Below are 16,965 nucleotides of genomic sequence, written 5' to 3' on the forward strand. Positions count from 1 at the left end.
TGCAGCACAGTGCTGTGATTGAAGCTGGATGCAGCGCCAATCTCTGGTGTGAGGGAGCCTTTGGAAAGTGCCAGCTGCAGCCTGCAACATCCCCTCTCTCTCTCACACACACACACACACACACACACTGTATGCATTTACTACTGGCAATTAGCTACCTATTATAGAGTTAAACACATTGCCATTTTGCTCCCATCAAGGACGCACTATAAAAACAAGGAAGATGCCACTTGAGTCACCGCTAAAACATTAATTGACGGAACTTAACCAGTCCTTATTATTTGAACCTAGCGGTTAATGCAGTTGCATCTCTTTCACTTGTGTTTCTCTTGGCCGATCGCCAGTCTTAACACTCGTGAATAATTGTTTGGTTACGTAAAGCAATTATTACTGTAACCAAGTGATTATTACCATGGTATCGCATGGAGGATAATAGAGGGCTAGGAATAGGGTACAAGGCTGTGGGACAGAGGGAGGTGCTCTATGATGCCATAAATTATAACAGCGAAAGCAGCAGGAGGGAGCGAGACACATACACAGCCTTTGATTCATTCTCTCAGACATCCTTGCACGTCAGCCTGTCTCGGTGGGTAGCTCTCTTCCTTGTCAACTGGGAGGTTGTGGGGTTCAAATCCCATTCAGGGCTCGAGCACTTTTCAGACAGACTGAAATGCTGCCCTTTGGTATGAAACCGTCTGGCCGGTTCAGGTGGATTGTTTAAAGAAAGGAAGGGAACTCTTGTCAGTATCCTGCCCAGCATCGCTGGCTTATTAAATCGCTGGCTTTTAAAGCAGACCAAGGCAGGCCAGCAGCGCGGTTCAATTCCCGTACCAGCCTCCCCGAACAGGCGCCGGAATGTGGCGACTAGGGGCTTTTCACAGTAACTTCGTTTGAAGCCTACTCGTGACAATAAGCGATTTGCATTTCGCGTTTCGCCGGTCAATTGTTAGTCGACGGCAATATCTTCTGCACTATTATCCCACCTACACCAACCACTGAGCCATAACATCAATACATTACTTGTGAAGCTCTTTGGGGCATTTTTTAACACACATGATGAGGTGATAAATAATAACCATCCCTTTCCTGAACGCACTGTGGCACCAAGTTTCTCCTCGCATGACGAAATGTGAAAGGTTTTCCATGAAGGTTATGGTTCTGAACAAGGGCCTTGTGGGTCAGGCGGGAGCTAAGGCAGGAAACAGAAGGATTCACATCCTGACTCTTAATTAACGATTGAGAGAACAATATCATTTATGTCATGCGTTAGAAAAATGTCCCAAGGTGATTCTCACAGAATTGACACTGAACCAAAGTCAAAGATATCAGGACAGGTAGCCAACACTTTTAACTTTTGATTCTTTCCTGGGATGTGTATTCACAGGCAAGGGCAGCATTTGGTGTGCATTCCTTATTGCTCTCGAAAGGGTAATTGACTTGCAATGATAAAGAACAAACAAAGAAAAGTACAGCACAGGAACAGGCCCTTCGGCCCTCCAAGCCCGTGCTGACCACGCTGCCCGACTAAACTACAATCTTCTACGCTTTCGGGATCCGTATCCCTCTATTCCCATCCTATTCATGTATTTGTCAAGATGCCCCTTAAATGTCACTATCGTCCCTGCTTCCACCACCTCCTCCGGCAGCAAGTTCCAGGCACCCACTACCCTCTGTGTAAAAAACTTGCCTCGTACATCTCCTCTAAACCTTGCCCCTCGCACCTTAAACCTATGCCCACTAGTAATTGACTCCTCTATCCTGGGAAAAAGCCTCTGACTATCCACTCTGTCTTATGCCCCTCATAATTTTGTAGACCTCTATCAGGTCGCCCCTCAACCTCCGTCGTTCCAGTGAGAACAAACCGAGTTTATTCAACCGCTCCTCATAGCTAAATGCTGGGCCGCTTCAGACTCAACCACATTGGCTGTGGGTCTGGAGTCACATGTAGGCCAGGTCAGGTAAGGATGGCAGATTTCCTTCCCTGAAGCGCATTAGTGAACCAGATGGGAATCACCAGTAGTTTCACGGTTACCCCAACTGAGGCGAAGCTTTATATTCCAGAGTTAGTCCTTGAATTTAACTGTGGATTTGATCCCATAGCCACACCCCTGCCGGAGCATTAGCCTGGGCATCTGTTTTACTCGTCCAGCGAGCTTACCACCCCACCACCGTCTCCTCCCACTTTAAAAAGAACAATGAGGATTTCAAATTGTTGTGCTGCTGGTTGCAGTAGGTCAGTGAGCACGGGGGTGAGGGGCGGACAGAACTTGGGGCAAATCAAGGTACAGGCAGCAGACGAGAAAAGAACAGTTCATTCACAAACTTTGCTTTTAAGAACTCATTTCCTGCTTGACTATGGTACTTGGTTGCTGAACACTTTAAGGGAAGGACACGGCACTCACTCAAATGTTTGGTTTTGGTGATTTTGTTTCGACACGTTGCATCTCTAATGAAAGAACAGCTAGAAAAATATTAAAATATTCTCTTGGATTTCGTCATGAAACTGGGTGAAGTGAAGAAGGGCTTCCTGATTTCACCCCTCAATGGCCTGGCTTTCATTTTAAGATTAGAATTAAGAGTTTATCTGTGTTTACTGTATCCACTTCCGATGTGTTGGGCCGGCTGGGACGATGTGGACTGCACTTGATGCAGTGTAGCGAGAGACAGACTTCCAACACTTGATGAGATGCAGCACGATTTTATTTAACATCAAAACTATTATACATGTTCACCTGTGGGTTAACACTATGCTGACTTGAATGGAGACCTGATGCTAGCCTGACCAGACTTACTAGCTACCACATGGTGTTTGCACTGGCTATGCTCACGAGCTCTGACTGTCTCAGAGGCTTGGTCCCGAGAGAGCGGGAAAACTGGTGCCCTCTGGCTTTATAGTGGTCGTGTCCTGTCTGGTGATTGGCTGCTCTGTTCTGTGTGCTCACTGGTCATCCTGTGTGTCAATCACTGCCTGTCTGCACTCCATTATATACATGGATGTATATTATGACAACTTCTTTAATCGTTTTAAATCGTTCAATCAGATCAATCCTTCACCTGGTCAATTTTTCACACATTATGGAATCTATTCCATCTGTTTAATGTTCTGAGGGGAGGGGCTGGAATCTTCCTCTGTGGTTGGTGTGGAAATTGAAGTGATTCCCGCTGTGTGTGGGGTGTGTGTTGGAGGGAGGGGTGTGGGTGGGGGGCTTGGGGGATGTGGGATGGCTGATCACATGATATCTTGCTTTGGTCAGCTCATTAAATGTGCACCCGTGAGGAGTTTGCTGGTTCTTGTTCCAGGGGCAGGCAGGAAGTCTCCGTCCCTGTCAATACCTCGTGGAGTCGAAGCTACTGTTTTAAAAAATATATTTTTATTAAGGTATTTGAAATTTTTATAAAAATAACATCGACAATGACATCAACATGGTATAGTAAACATTTCCTCCCCCATATCAATCTTCACACACCCCAACCATAAAACAACAATCCGCCCGCCATCCCCTCCCTTGGAATCCTGCATCTGCTGACATTTTAATTTTCCCTGAGGAAGTCGACGAACGGCTGCCACCTCCGGGTGAACCCGACCATTGACCCTCTTAAGGCGAACTTTATTTTCTCGGGACTGAGAGACCCAGCCATGTCACTAACCCAGGTCTCTACCCTCGGGGTCTTCGAGTCCCTCCACATTAACAAGATCCGTCTCCGGGCTACCAGGGAGACAAAGGCCAAGACGTCGGCCTCTTTCGCCAACCTGAACTCCCGGCTCTTCAGACACTCCAAAGATTGCTACCTCCGGATTCGGCACCACCTGTGTTTTTAGCACCGTGGACATTGCCTTAGCAAAACCCTGCCAAAGTCCTCTAACTTCGGGCATGCCCAAAACATGTGGACATGATTTGTTGGGCTTCCCGCGCACCTCGCACACCTACCGCACCCCAATGAACTTACTCATCCTAGCCGCCGTCATGTGTGCCCGGTGGACTACCTTAAATTGTGTTAAGCCTGGCACATGATGAGGAGGTATTAACCCTCCTTAGGGCATCCGCCCATAGCCCCGCCTCTATCTCTCTTCCTAGCTCATCCTCCCACTTGCCCATAAGCTCCTCCATCGGGGTTTCCTCCGCCTCCCAAAGCTCCTGATAAATATCCGATACCTTCCCCTCTCCCACCCAGGTACTGGAGACTGCTCTATCCTGTCTCCCCTGTGGAGGCAGCAGTGGAAAGGCCGGCACCTGTTTTCTCAGGAAGTCTCACACCTGCAAATACCTAAACCCGTTCCTCGCTGGCAATTCAAATTTCTCTTCCAAGGCTTTCAAGCTGGGAAAGCTCCCATCTATAAATACCGTGGGGCCTCACGGTAGCATGGTGGTTAGCATCAATGCTTCACAGCTCCAGGGTCCCAGGTTCGAATCCCGGCTGGGTCACTGTCTGTGTGGAGTCTGCACGTCCTCCCCGTGTGTGCGTGGGTTTCCTCCGGGTGCTCCGGTTTCCTCCCACAGTCCAAAGATGTGCGGGTTAGGTGGATTGGCCATGCTAAATTGCCCGTAGTGTAAGGTTAATGGGGGGATTGTTGCGTTACAGGTATACGGGTTACGTGGGTTTAAGTAGGGTGATCATTGCTCGGCACAACATCGAGGGCCGAAGGGCCTGTTCTGTGCTGTACTGTTCTATAGATCCCCCATCCTTCTAATTCCTGCCCTTTGCCATCTCCGGAACTCACCATCTAGCCTACCGATGATTATTATAAATCGGGGTCCAAACTGATGCTTCTTCCACTCTCATATCTCCTCCATTGCCCCCAGATCCTCAGAGCCGCCACCACCACCGGACTTGTGGAGTACGGCAGAGGTGCCGTTATCACTTCTCCCAAACTGGTATCTTTGCATGACGCCGTCTCCATCCGCTCCCACACCAACCCCTCCCCCACTACCCACTTCCTAATCATGGCTATATTAGCCGCCCAGTAGTAATTGCAGACGTTTGGCAGCACCAACCCACCCTACCCCCGACTGCCCTCCAGCAACACTTTCTTCACTCGCGGGGTTTTCCCCGCCCACGCAAAGCCCAAAATAACCTTATTCACCCGCTTGAAAAAAGCCTTAGGGATGAAGATAGGGAAGAACTGAAAGGCAAATAGAAATCTGGGGTGGACCGTCATTTTCATGGTCTGCACCCTCCCTGTCAATGATAGCGGCAGCATGTCCCATCTCTTAAAGTCCCCTTCCATTTGCTCTACCAGCTGGGATAGGTTTAACTTGTACAGTGCCTCCCATTCCAGAGCCACCTGGATTCCCAGATATCGAAAGCTCTTCCCTACCATTCTAAGCGGCAGCTCTCCCAGTCTCTTCCTCTGTCCTCTTGCCTGGATCGCGAACATCTCGCTTTTCCTCATGTACAATTTATATCCCGAAAAATTGCCAAACTCCCCCAGGATAACCATCCCCTCCAGCGGGTCCGTGATGTGCAAGAGCAGTTCATCTGCGTAAAGCGAGACCCGGTGCTCCACCCCCCCCCCCCCCCCCCCCCCCCCCCCCGAACCTGACCTTTCCAGTTCCTAAATGCTCTTAACGCTATGGCCAATGGCCAGAGTAAACAGTGACGGGGAGAGGGGGCACCCTTGCCTCGTCTCTCGGTGTTGTTTAAAGTATCCCGCCCTCAGCCGGTTCATGCGCACACTCGCTACTGGTGTCTGATAGAGCAACCACACCCAGTCAATAAAACCCTCACCAAACCCAAACCTTCCCAGCGCCTCCCACAGGTAATTCCACTCCACCCAATCACAAACCTTCTCCGCATCCATCGCTACCACCACCTCCGCCTCCTCTCCTTCTGAGGGCACCATAATAACATTGAGCAGCCTTCGAACATTGGCCTCGAGTTGCCTGCCCTTAACAAATCCAGTCTGGTCTTTCCCTATCACTCCCGGGGCACAGTCCTCTACCCTTGTGGCCAGTGTCTTAGCCAGCAGTTTGGTGTCCACATTCAGTAGAGCAATTGGCCTGTATGACCCGCATTGCTCTGGATCCTTCTCCCGTTTCAGGATCAATGAAATCGAGGCCTGTGACATTGTTGGGGGAGGACTCCCTTCTCTCTTGCTTCATTAAATGTCCTCACCAGCAGTGGGCTCAATATCTCTGAAAACTTCTTATAGAATTACACCAGGTAGCCGTCAGGCCCCGGGGCCTTGCCCGACTGCAGGCCCTCCAGTCCCTTGATTATTTCCTCGATCTCAATTGGGGCCCCCGGCCCTTCCACCAGATCCTCATTTATCCTCGGAAACCTCAACTGATCCAAAAACTGCCTCATCCCTCCACGCCAGCCAGGGGTTCCAACTCATATAATTTACATATAATTTACTATAAAAGTATTCCCGTCTCTACTCTTTACATTAGCTATTTCCTTGGCCGTCTCCCTTTTCCTGAACTGGTGCGCCAACATTCTGCTTGCCTTTTCCCCGTACTCATAGATCCTCAACTGTTTCCCCACTTTCCCTGTGGTCAACAGCCCAAACTCCGCCTGTAACCTCCGCTGCTCCCTCAGTAGCCCCGCGTCGGGGCCTCCGAGTATGTCCTGTAAACCTGGAGTTTCTCCTCCACTAACCTGTCCCTCTCAGCCAGTTCCACCTTTTCTCTGTGGGCCCGTATCGAGATTAATTCCCCTCTGACCGCTGCCTTCAGAGCTTCCCAGCCCATCACTGCAGCGACCTCCCCCGTATGATTTATTTCCAGGTAGTTCTGGATGGACTTGTTAACCCGCCCACAGATCACTTCGTCCGCTAGCAACCCCACATCCAGTCACCACAGCAGGCGTTGCCCTCTCTCCACGCTAACCCGGAGATCCACCCAATGTGGGGCATGATCCGACACTGCGATTGCCGAGTACTCCGTATCCACCGCCTTCGGTATTAGCACCTTGTTCAGAACAAAAACGTCAATGCGAGAGTATACCTTGTGGATATGTGAGAAAAAGGAAAACTCCTTCATCCTCGGCCGTGCAAACCTCCACAGGTCTACTGCCCCCATCTGTTCCATAAACCCCTTCAGTTCCTTTGCCGCAGCCGGCCTCCTCCCTGTCCTGCATTTTGACCGGTCCAATTCCGGATCAATGACTGTGTTAAAGTCTCCTCCCATGATCCGGTTATGTGACTTAGTCTGGGATTTTACCTAAAACCCGCCTCATGAATTCCACATTGTTCTAATTCGGAGCATATATATTCACGAGTACCACCCGCACCCCCTCCAGCTTCCCTCTCACCATTATGTACCTACCCCCCTTGTCTGACATGATTCTCCCTGCCTCGAATGGCACTCGTTTGTTGATCAAGATCGCTACCCCCCTGGCCTTTGAGTCCAGCCCTGAGTGGAATACTTGGCTGACCCTTCTTTAATGCTGGCCTGCCGACATAGAACTCCCCAATTGCAACTCAGTACCAGGCTCATACTCACTGACATGTCCAATTTCAGCCTCGTTGAATGCGTTTCACCATCAAGTCCATTGCAACCAAACTTTTAGCCATGTTCTACCCTCGGTAAACTTGAGTTCATCCAAATCTCTGCTGCCCGTGTCCAAATATGACCAAATCCTGTTCATCTTTCACCCCCTGTGATCACTTACCTATGTTGGCTCCTGGTTATGCAATGCCTCAATTTTAAAATGTTCATCCTTGTTTTCAAAACCCTCCACGGCCTTGCCCCTTTCCTGCCTTGTCAGTTCAGAAAGGCACACGCTGTCGAAGCTTTTCATCTTGCACTCGTCAGGCCACGTTTCAACAATCCCAAATTGTAAAAGGGAGCAATTGTTGTTCTCTTTACATTTGGGACTTTTGTGAATAGTCCTGATGAGTGCAAGATGAAAAGCTTTGACAACGTGTGCCATCTTTATCTCTAGAATCTGCTCAGTACTATAACCCTCTGAGGTATCTGTGAGCATCTGATTCTGACCTGTTGTACGTCCCCAATTTTAATTGCTCCACCATTGGGGGGGGCCATGCCTTCAGATGCTAAAGCCATAAGCTCTGGGATTCTCTTTTCCCTCAAACGCACTTTCCTCCTTTAGGACAATCCTTACAACCTACCTCTTTGACCAAGCTTTAGGCCAATTATCCTGATGTCCCCTTATGTAGCTCGGTATCAAAATTTGCTTTTTAATGTTCTTGCAAAGCGCCTTGAGATATTTTATTCTGTCAAATTCTGTTATATAACTCTATAAGTTTCTGTTGTTTCTGATGTAACCACTCACCTGATGAAGGAGCTACGCTCCGAAAGCTAGTGATTCCAAATAAAACTGTTGGACTTTAACCTGGTGTTGTAAGAGTTGTTATTGTAAGAGCTACGAGATTCCTCAACGACTCCCCCTCGGACTGATCTGTTCCCTGTACGAACACTATTCACGATGCCCTGTGCTGCTCTGGCTCATGTATTTGCTTTGTTTGGCCCCTTGTTCCGCACTGTAACCAATCACTGTTTGTTGATGTACCATTTGTCAATGTTCTCTGTTGATTATTCTTTTTGTCTACTCTGTACATACTGTGTACGTTCGCTTGGCCGCAGAAAAATACTTTTCACTGTACTTCGGTACACGTGACAATAAATCAAATCAAATAAAATCAAATATTCCTGATAGAGAAGGCGATGTATTTACTGAGGAAGAGGATGAGCAGGGTTGGGAAGGTAATTGGGTGAGGAGCAGTGGGATTAGGAAGGTGATTGGAGAGTCAGGTACGGTGGCATGGGGCAGCACGGTAGCACAGTGATTAGCACTGTGGCTTCACAGCTCCAGGGTCCCAGGTTCAATTCCCCGCTGGGTCACTGCCAGTGCGGAGTTTGCACCTTCACCCCATGTCTGCGTGGGTTTCCTCCGGGTGCTCCGGTTTCCTCCCAAGGTCCAAAGACGTGCAGGTTAGGTGGATTGGCCATGATAAGTTGCCCTTAGTGTCCCAACAAAAAGGGTCAGAGGGGTTATTGGGTTACGGGGATAAGGTAGAAGTGAGGGCTTAAGTGGGTCGGTGCAGACTCGATGGGCCGAACGGCCTCCTTCTGCACTGTATGTTCTACGTTCTAATATAACCTATGGTGTGACGATTTTGAAGAACCAATTAAACTAAATGAACAAATTAAGGGACAAAAAAAATGGCCTGCCCTTTAAAGGGAGACAGAATCAATTAAAAAACAAATCTCAAAGGAAACTTACAACTTCAAACCTAAAGGTAATTAAAGGAACCACCAGGCACGGTAGGCCTTGATTGTGCCAGTGGGCACCAAAGATGTGAATAAAGCCCAGGAAGAAGGGCAGACAGTCAAGCCAGTTGACCCCCTCGATTGTCTGATGATCGATGTTGGCCAGGCCCGGGAGCAGGTTCACAAGGAGGCCATCCTCCCTCCCCACCCCTCTTCGCACGGGAGCCCAAAGATCAGGAACGCGGGGCTGAAGAGCAAACAAAACTCAAGCAAAAGGTTTTTTTTCAAATAACTGGAAAGGGGGTGCAGTCTCGAACCGCAAAAGAGGCAGGCGGCTTGGGAGTCCATGAGGCAATATCTCCCTCAATCGTATAACCTAGGGTGTGTTATCACACCCAGCATTGGTCTTTCCCTTTAAGACGCCTGATTCACTGCATTGTTATCGTTTCCATGGTGCTACCTTGCTTCACCTATATTGGATAGTTTACACAACAAGATCAAGGGTGTCCCAGCTGTTACTGATATTGTTGCTAAGCAACATCAGAATCATGGTTCAAGGAGACAAAAGACTTGCAGCTTCAGAATTTATAAAGTGTCAGCTTTTTCGCAGTCGATGGATATTCTTCTTTCACAAAGTGCTGCCACAAGAACCTTGGGAGAGAGGGAGAATCAATCACACAGCGAGATGATAAAACTCCCGTTTTGTCAGTTCCCTGCTCTTTAGCAGATTTTAGACAGTGCCGGACCTGTTAGTGCATTTAACCGCAAATTGTAAATCTGCAGGTCCGGGTGGCGGAACTTTCCAGGCCCCCAAATGAGACAAACCACACGTGCTCACAACACAGTGAGGGGAGGTGGTGGTGATGGTGGGGGTGGGGGAGGGGGGGGGGGGGCTAATTAGTTCACCATCAGAGACAACACTAACGTTTGCTACATAGCTGAAGCCAAATGTGGCTGTGGCCTTCCTAATTATCTCACTATCTCACTTCAGGAGGACTCGAGTTCTCTCTTTCACAGGAGATAATGGGACTGGCTGTTTAATATTTATGAAACATAACCTTGTTTCGACCCAGACATCACGATGTAAGTCAGATTACTGTTTAAGCACTCCGTGTAGATACAAATTATGCAAACAAATTAGGGGGAGGTGAGGGGGGGGTGGGGGTGGACATGATCGAGGCCTGAAAATGTGCTGGCATTGCATAAACAAATTTCAAGGAGCATATGTTAAAAATATATCCTGAATTTTTTATTTTATTTTGTGGATTGTTGTGTTCAACCCTGTAACTTTTGTCAAGTGTATCTTCTTTTAATTTCCGCTTGGCACTTGACATCTCTGCCACCACCACCAACCCCCCCCTCCCGCCCCCCGCTGCGGGTTCCTTAGCAGCAGAGGGTGCGAACCACGGCAACTGTTGTAGACAGCAACGGGAACTCAACATCCCGCCCTCTGCCCAATGGTGGGCCACATCGACCGCTGCAAGACACACGGGGGAATACGGAAAGTCTCGCACATGGTGCAGCCGGCCAGGGAATACCAGCGATCACCATTGACGTGGCTCTCCCCTCTGATATTCCATCCCCATCTTGCTGGGGAAAGACAACACTTTGCAAAGGAAAGACTCACATTTACGTCGCAACGTTCATTACCTTAGGGGCTCCCGAAAGCGCCTTACGGCCAATGAGGCATGTTTGAAGTGCAGTCATTGTTGTCATGGTGGAAACACGGTAGCCATTTTATCCAGAACAAACTCCCACAAATATGAATCAGATTTCACCCAGGTGTGGTTGGAGCCTGGAGTGAACTTCCAGAGAGGGTGATGGAGGTATTCGAAAGGGAATTGGAATGCTATCCGATAAGAAAGAATATCTACGGGGATACGACAGAGGAGTGGCACTAGGTAGAATGATCTTTCAGAGACCTATTGATACTGAATGGGCTGAATGGCCTCCTTCTGTACTGGAAAAAATTCTGCGGTAATTAATTTTTTAAGGGCAATCCACCGACCCTGCACATCTTTGGGTTGTGGGGGTGAGACCCACGCAAACACGGGGAGAATGTGCAAATGCCACACGGATTGAACCCGGGTCCTTGGCGCCGTGAGGCAGAAGTGCTAACCACTGCGCCACCATGCCACCCAAACATTCTGTGATAATGAGTGCTGTTGACTGAGCCAGGACTCAGGGGAGTCCCCCCCTGGTCCTCGCTGAAATAATGTTGGGAGATCTTTCCCATCTCCATGAGAGAGCCAATGGGGGTCTCAGTTTAAGGTGTCATCAAAGCAACAGCATCCCTGGAAGTCCACACTCACTCCCCCCCTCCACCCTACACCAGAGTGCCAGCCTCAATTTTGAAGTAGGGGGTGGGTTTTGGGCCCACAACTTTCCAAGTCTACTGTGCAACTGACTGAGACGCAGCAGACATTGCAGCCCACCTTTCTCTGTTGCAAAGTCAACAAAGTGAGACCTATTGATACTGAATGGGCTGAATGGCCTCCATTGGCTGAATGGTCTACATTCAGCTTGAGATTGTTAGGATACCAGACCAGACCCCAACATTTGTTAGGATGCCGGATGAGAAACCCAAACAATTCTTCAAGTTGTAAAACTGTGAGGAGAGGATACTTCACTCTGTGAGTGGTGACTCTGACTAATAGGTATCTTTTATGTTAAAACAATCTTTAAAAACAGAATTAGCCACATTAACATAAAATAAAAGTTGCACAGTTAACAGCTCTTAAATAAAGGGAAAAACTTTAACTGACTATCGACACCCGACACGCTATTCCAATTAGGCAACCCAATACAGTTCAAATGGCACTTATAACTAAATAAAGTTAACAATCAGGGGTACTTGCTTATCTGTGCAGAGCTTTGGAGAGAGAGACTCTTTCAGAAACAACCTGAAAATCCTTCTGTCTTGTCGGACTCAAATCTTATGTCAAACTGCTGTTCATCTTAAAACCTTCCAGCAGACTGCAAAACTACAGGCAGACCTGGTTCTTCCCATTAAATAAATCCCATTAAGTTGCCCCATGGCTTGCTTGGTTGGGACTAAGTACCACTCCCTCATAAACTATCAACACCCCAGGAAGTCTCCAGCAATCAAAACAATATCTCATTAGCCATCTATATGTAAATGAGTAAATGGTCACCTTTTATGACCCTTAAATGCAGCTTTATTAGATGCACCTATTAACCTGTATGCATTTAAACTCAGGTTTTTAAAATAACATTACTGCCACAGATATGCGGGTTAGGTGGATTGGCCATGCTAAATTGCCCGTAGTGTCCTAATAAAAGTAAGGTTAAGGGGGGGGAGTTGTTGGGTTACGGGTATAGGGTGGATACGTGAGTTTGAGTAGGGTGATCATGGCTCGGCACAACATTGAGGGCCGAAGGGCCTGTTCTGTGCTGTACTGTTCTATGTTCTATGTTCTATGTAGATATAAAATCTAATATATTGCACGTTCTACATTCATCACAACGTCTTCAAAAAGGAGTCAGGTGAACATTTCTCTGAGAATGCATTTGGAATTTTTAGTGGGTAGGTAAAAATGGAAATGATCAGATACTCTGTCAGACCTCAAGGTGCCTTTTCTGTAAGACAGGAGCAAATTCTGTGAAGGACTGTCAAGGTTACATTGAGATTTGGGGGGAATATATTGGATTCCTGTTTGATAATAGTTGGGGATCAAGAACTGTTTTTACACAATTTGTCCTCGGGAGATGAAACGGGGATGCGCATTGTTCCTGACAGAGATCATTGTACTTTATTTAAGAGGAATGAGCTTTGCACATGCTGAATCCTCATTTTCAATCTCGTTCTGCGACACGGAGACATACTTTCTTGAGCAAGTCATATTTGTATTGCATAATTACAGAATTTGTGCATACTAATTTGCATGTGGATGAATATTCATGTGTACAATTAATCTTTTTCAGATGATTTCCAGATCACTGAAGTGAATAAACTATGGCTTCCCAATCTCCATCTCTACTGACGAGTTCCAGCGAGCAGAGCTCCTCAGTGAAGAAAATGGGGTGATATGCGGCCTCGGCCGCTGATTCCCCAATGAGGCCCCCTCTCCAATCCATTTAATAGCATTGAGTTTTTGGGTGAAGCGAGTGCCGGGAAACAGGCGGCTAAATCCACTCACAATGGGACGTTTTGTTGTTCGTTTGCAGAATGTGGGCGTCGCTGGTTAGGCCAGCATTTATTGCCCATCCCTAGTTGCCCTTCAGAAGGTGGTGGTCAGTTACCTTCTTGAACCGCTGCAGTCCTTGATGTGCAGGTACACCCACTGTGCTGTTAGGGAGGGAGATGTAAGATGTTGCCCCAGCAAAAGTGAAGGAGCGCCGATATATTTCCAAATCAGGGTGGGGAGTGACTTGGAAGTGGGGTTCGCATAACTCCAGGTGGTGGGGTTCCCAGGTATCCGCTGCTCTTTTCTTTCAAGATGATAGTGGTCGTGGGTTTGGAAGGTGCTACCGAAGGAAACTTGGTGAGTTACTGCAGTGCATCTTGTCGACGGTACACACAGTTTCCATCGTTCCCATTTCGATAAATCGCGCCCTATATATCAGGCATTCATTTTCGCTACCCGCGTTTCTTTATCCTGACGTCCCAGCATCTTGCTGTGCCACAGTCACATGCATTTCATTGAAGTTGTCAATTTTAATCCAAACATGGGTGACGGAGTGGACACCGAGAAAATGTTTCCTCTGCCTGGGGAATCTGGAACTCTGGGTCCCAGTCTCAGGGGTCGGGGGGTCGGCCATTTAAGATTCGACGAGGAGAGATTTCTTCTCTCTGAGCGTTGCGAGTCTTTGGAATTCTCTACCTCAGAGCGATGTGGAGGCTCATTCATAACATACAACGCAGAGATGAATAAACTTTTGGGTTCTCAGGGAATTAAGGAATTTAGATAGTTTAGGAAGGTGGAGTTGACGGAAGATCAGCCATGGTCTTACTGAATGGTGGAGTGGGATGGAGGGCCCAAATAAATGAGAGGCAATTGAAACCTACAATACCCTGAAGAGGTTTGACGGGGTGGACGTTGAGAGATTGTTTCAGCTGGCTATGGGATCTGAAACACAGGGACGTAGTTTCAGAATAAAGGGGGGGGGGGGGGGGGGGAGCGATCATTTAGGACTGAGATGAGGAGAAATTTCTTCAACCCAAAGGGTTATGAATCTTTGGAATTCTCCACCCCAGAGGACTGTGGGTCTTCCACCGTTGAACACATTTGAGGCAGAGATAGAGAGATGTTTCGGTTCACTGGATAAGAGGAAAACACAATGAGATTTTCGCCTGAAACACTAAGTTCAATAGCGTTTTTACTATAGTTGTGAGGTACCTGCAGGGCGCATCCATAGTGTAATAACCATCAGCTTTGAAAAGGAGCCGGGGGGAAAAAGACATGGTTGCAAACTATAGAACTGTGAAGAGTAGCTTGATTGTCCCTTTTGTTCAAACCGCTTTCAATAAATATCATTATGCAAAGAATTGTTCGCACAAGTGATGAAGTGTCAAATTAAAGAACAATAGAGAATAATTTGCTTACCTGAATTTTCCATTAAATTATCTTTAATAAGTTTGAAGTGTCCTTTTCCAGGTGACTAAGAGGTGTCGCAACGTTCAGTACGTTTCATCAAGACTTCATTCATTTGGAAAATGTGCAAAAAATAACTGGCTCCATGTGTTTTATTTACATGCAGAAGGCAACCCCTTAATTTATCTGGTTGTGTTTGCAGTAATGCGCTTTAAAATGAGTAGGAACTCATAGAATCCCGACAGTGCAGAAGGAGCCGCCCCAATCAATAGTCGGGGATTTGGCAGGAGTGGCGATCACGCCCGATTCTGAATTTTAAGTGGGCAATTTTCACTGTGAGCAATGCCAAGTAACTGAGGGTAGTGCCTGTGGCATGCGGCTTGGTAAAGAATATTGAGTGGGGTGTACAACAGGTAGAAAACCCGCTGCTTCTATTTCCCCACCCTTGCTTGATTTGAACATTGCCCCCTAAACATTCCACAACCGAATTCGGACAGGATGAAGTGAATGATACGAAAGTCAAAATGCTGGAAAATCTCAGCAGGTCTGGCAGCATCTGTAGGGAGAGAAAAGAGCTAACATTTCGAGTCCGATAACTCTTTGTCAAAGCTAACAGACAGAGAGAGTGGGAAATATTTATACTGTGGAGTGAGAATGAAAGATGAGTTTTGGCACATAAACCCAGGGAAACCGGGGGCTAATGGCCACAGATATCAAGGGGAAAAAGTGCTAATGGCAGTTCAGTCGTCTTCTGCCGACCGATTATTAAAGAAAATGGCATTTGTTTTCATTTCATTTTAACTGTCTTTTACCATTTCTTTCTTTCTTAATATCCATTTAATTTTTCTCCCCCCCCCAATCTTATCCACCTTTCCTGCACCTTCCTCCTCTTTGCTGCTCCCTTCCCCTCCCCCCACACTTACAGTTCATCCTCTGATGTTAGTTTCCCTGCTGTTTGACCTTTCACATCTTTTGTCCTCTCTGGGGACTGCCATTAGCACTCTGTTCCTTTGGTTTCTGTGGCCATTAGCACCCAGTTTCCCTGGGTTTCTGTGGCTATGACTCATCTTTCATTCTCACTCCACAGTATAAATATTTCCCACTCTCGCTGTCTGTCAGCTTTGAGAAAGAGTCATCGGACTCGAAACGTTGGCTCTTTTCTCTCCCTACAGATGCTGCCAGACCTGCTGAGATTTTCCAGCATTTTCCCTTTCGTTTCAGATTCCAGCATCCGCAGTAATTTGCTTTTATGAAGTGAATGATACATCTCCACCCGTCATTTCTCTGGAACTCTTTTGGTGGGAGTTCCCTAGGTTGATTGTCCCTCCCATGTAGTCCTCCCTCCTTCTGGGGGAACACTGAACTTTGTCCCCCTCCCGCCCCCGGCCACACACCTCCCCACTCCCTACGGCCCATGCTCTGGGCAAGAATCCAACTCCCACTCCCTCACAGCACAACACAATGGATCTTGATTGTACTGTGCAACCAGGCCTCGTTGGCAGAAGACGACGCAGCACCGCAATATATCATAGTTAGCGAGTGTGGCAGATACAGTACATTCCGTTTTTTGTCGGGACAGTATAAGCCAACCTCGGCCAAACTAATACAAATAAATCAAAGATAGCAGTTACGACTGAAGTGGAGGATTAAGAGACCTGTATATGTAACATAAATTATGCACAATAAATTAGAGCATTGAATAGAGTGCAGAGCGTTTGACTAAATGTGCATTAGTATTTAATTTCATTGGACAAATGCCAGCTGAATATTCTAGTGTGACAATCGTCCTGGCCAGGATATTTCAGTAGGTTTTATTAGTGTTGGTGGTGATGTGTTATAAACAGGATGAAACAGTTTATCTTCAAGATGTTTTGTTCATTTTAATACTTAACAGTTAAGTTCTTTGTAAATGAGGGAAAATAAGTTCCCGGGGTTATTCGTGCAGAGATGCAGTACAATTAAAAAAACAGGCTGCATTATTTCTGTATAAAACGCTGGTCATATTATAGCTGTAATGCTGAATGCAGTTATTGTCATCTACTCACATGCTTGCTGATGACACCCAGCTACAATCTTAAATTATACATCAGATAATAATCTTTATTACTGTCACAGGCAGGCTTACATTAACACTGCAATGAAGTTCCTGTGAAAAGCCCCTAGTCGCCACACTCCGGCGCCTGTTCTGTTACACAGAGGGACAATTCAGAATGTCCAATTCACCTAACAAGCAC

Source organism: Scyliorhinus canicula, chromosome 1, assembly GCF_902713615.1.
Source record: "Scyliorhinus canicula chromosome 1, sScyCan1.1, whole genome shotgun sequence".
In the NCBI taxonomy this organism is placed as follows: domain Eukaryota; kingdom Metazoa; phylum Chordata; class Chondrichthyes; order Carcharhiniformes; family Scyliorhinidae; genus Scyliorhinus; species Scyliorhinus canicula.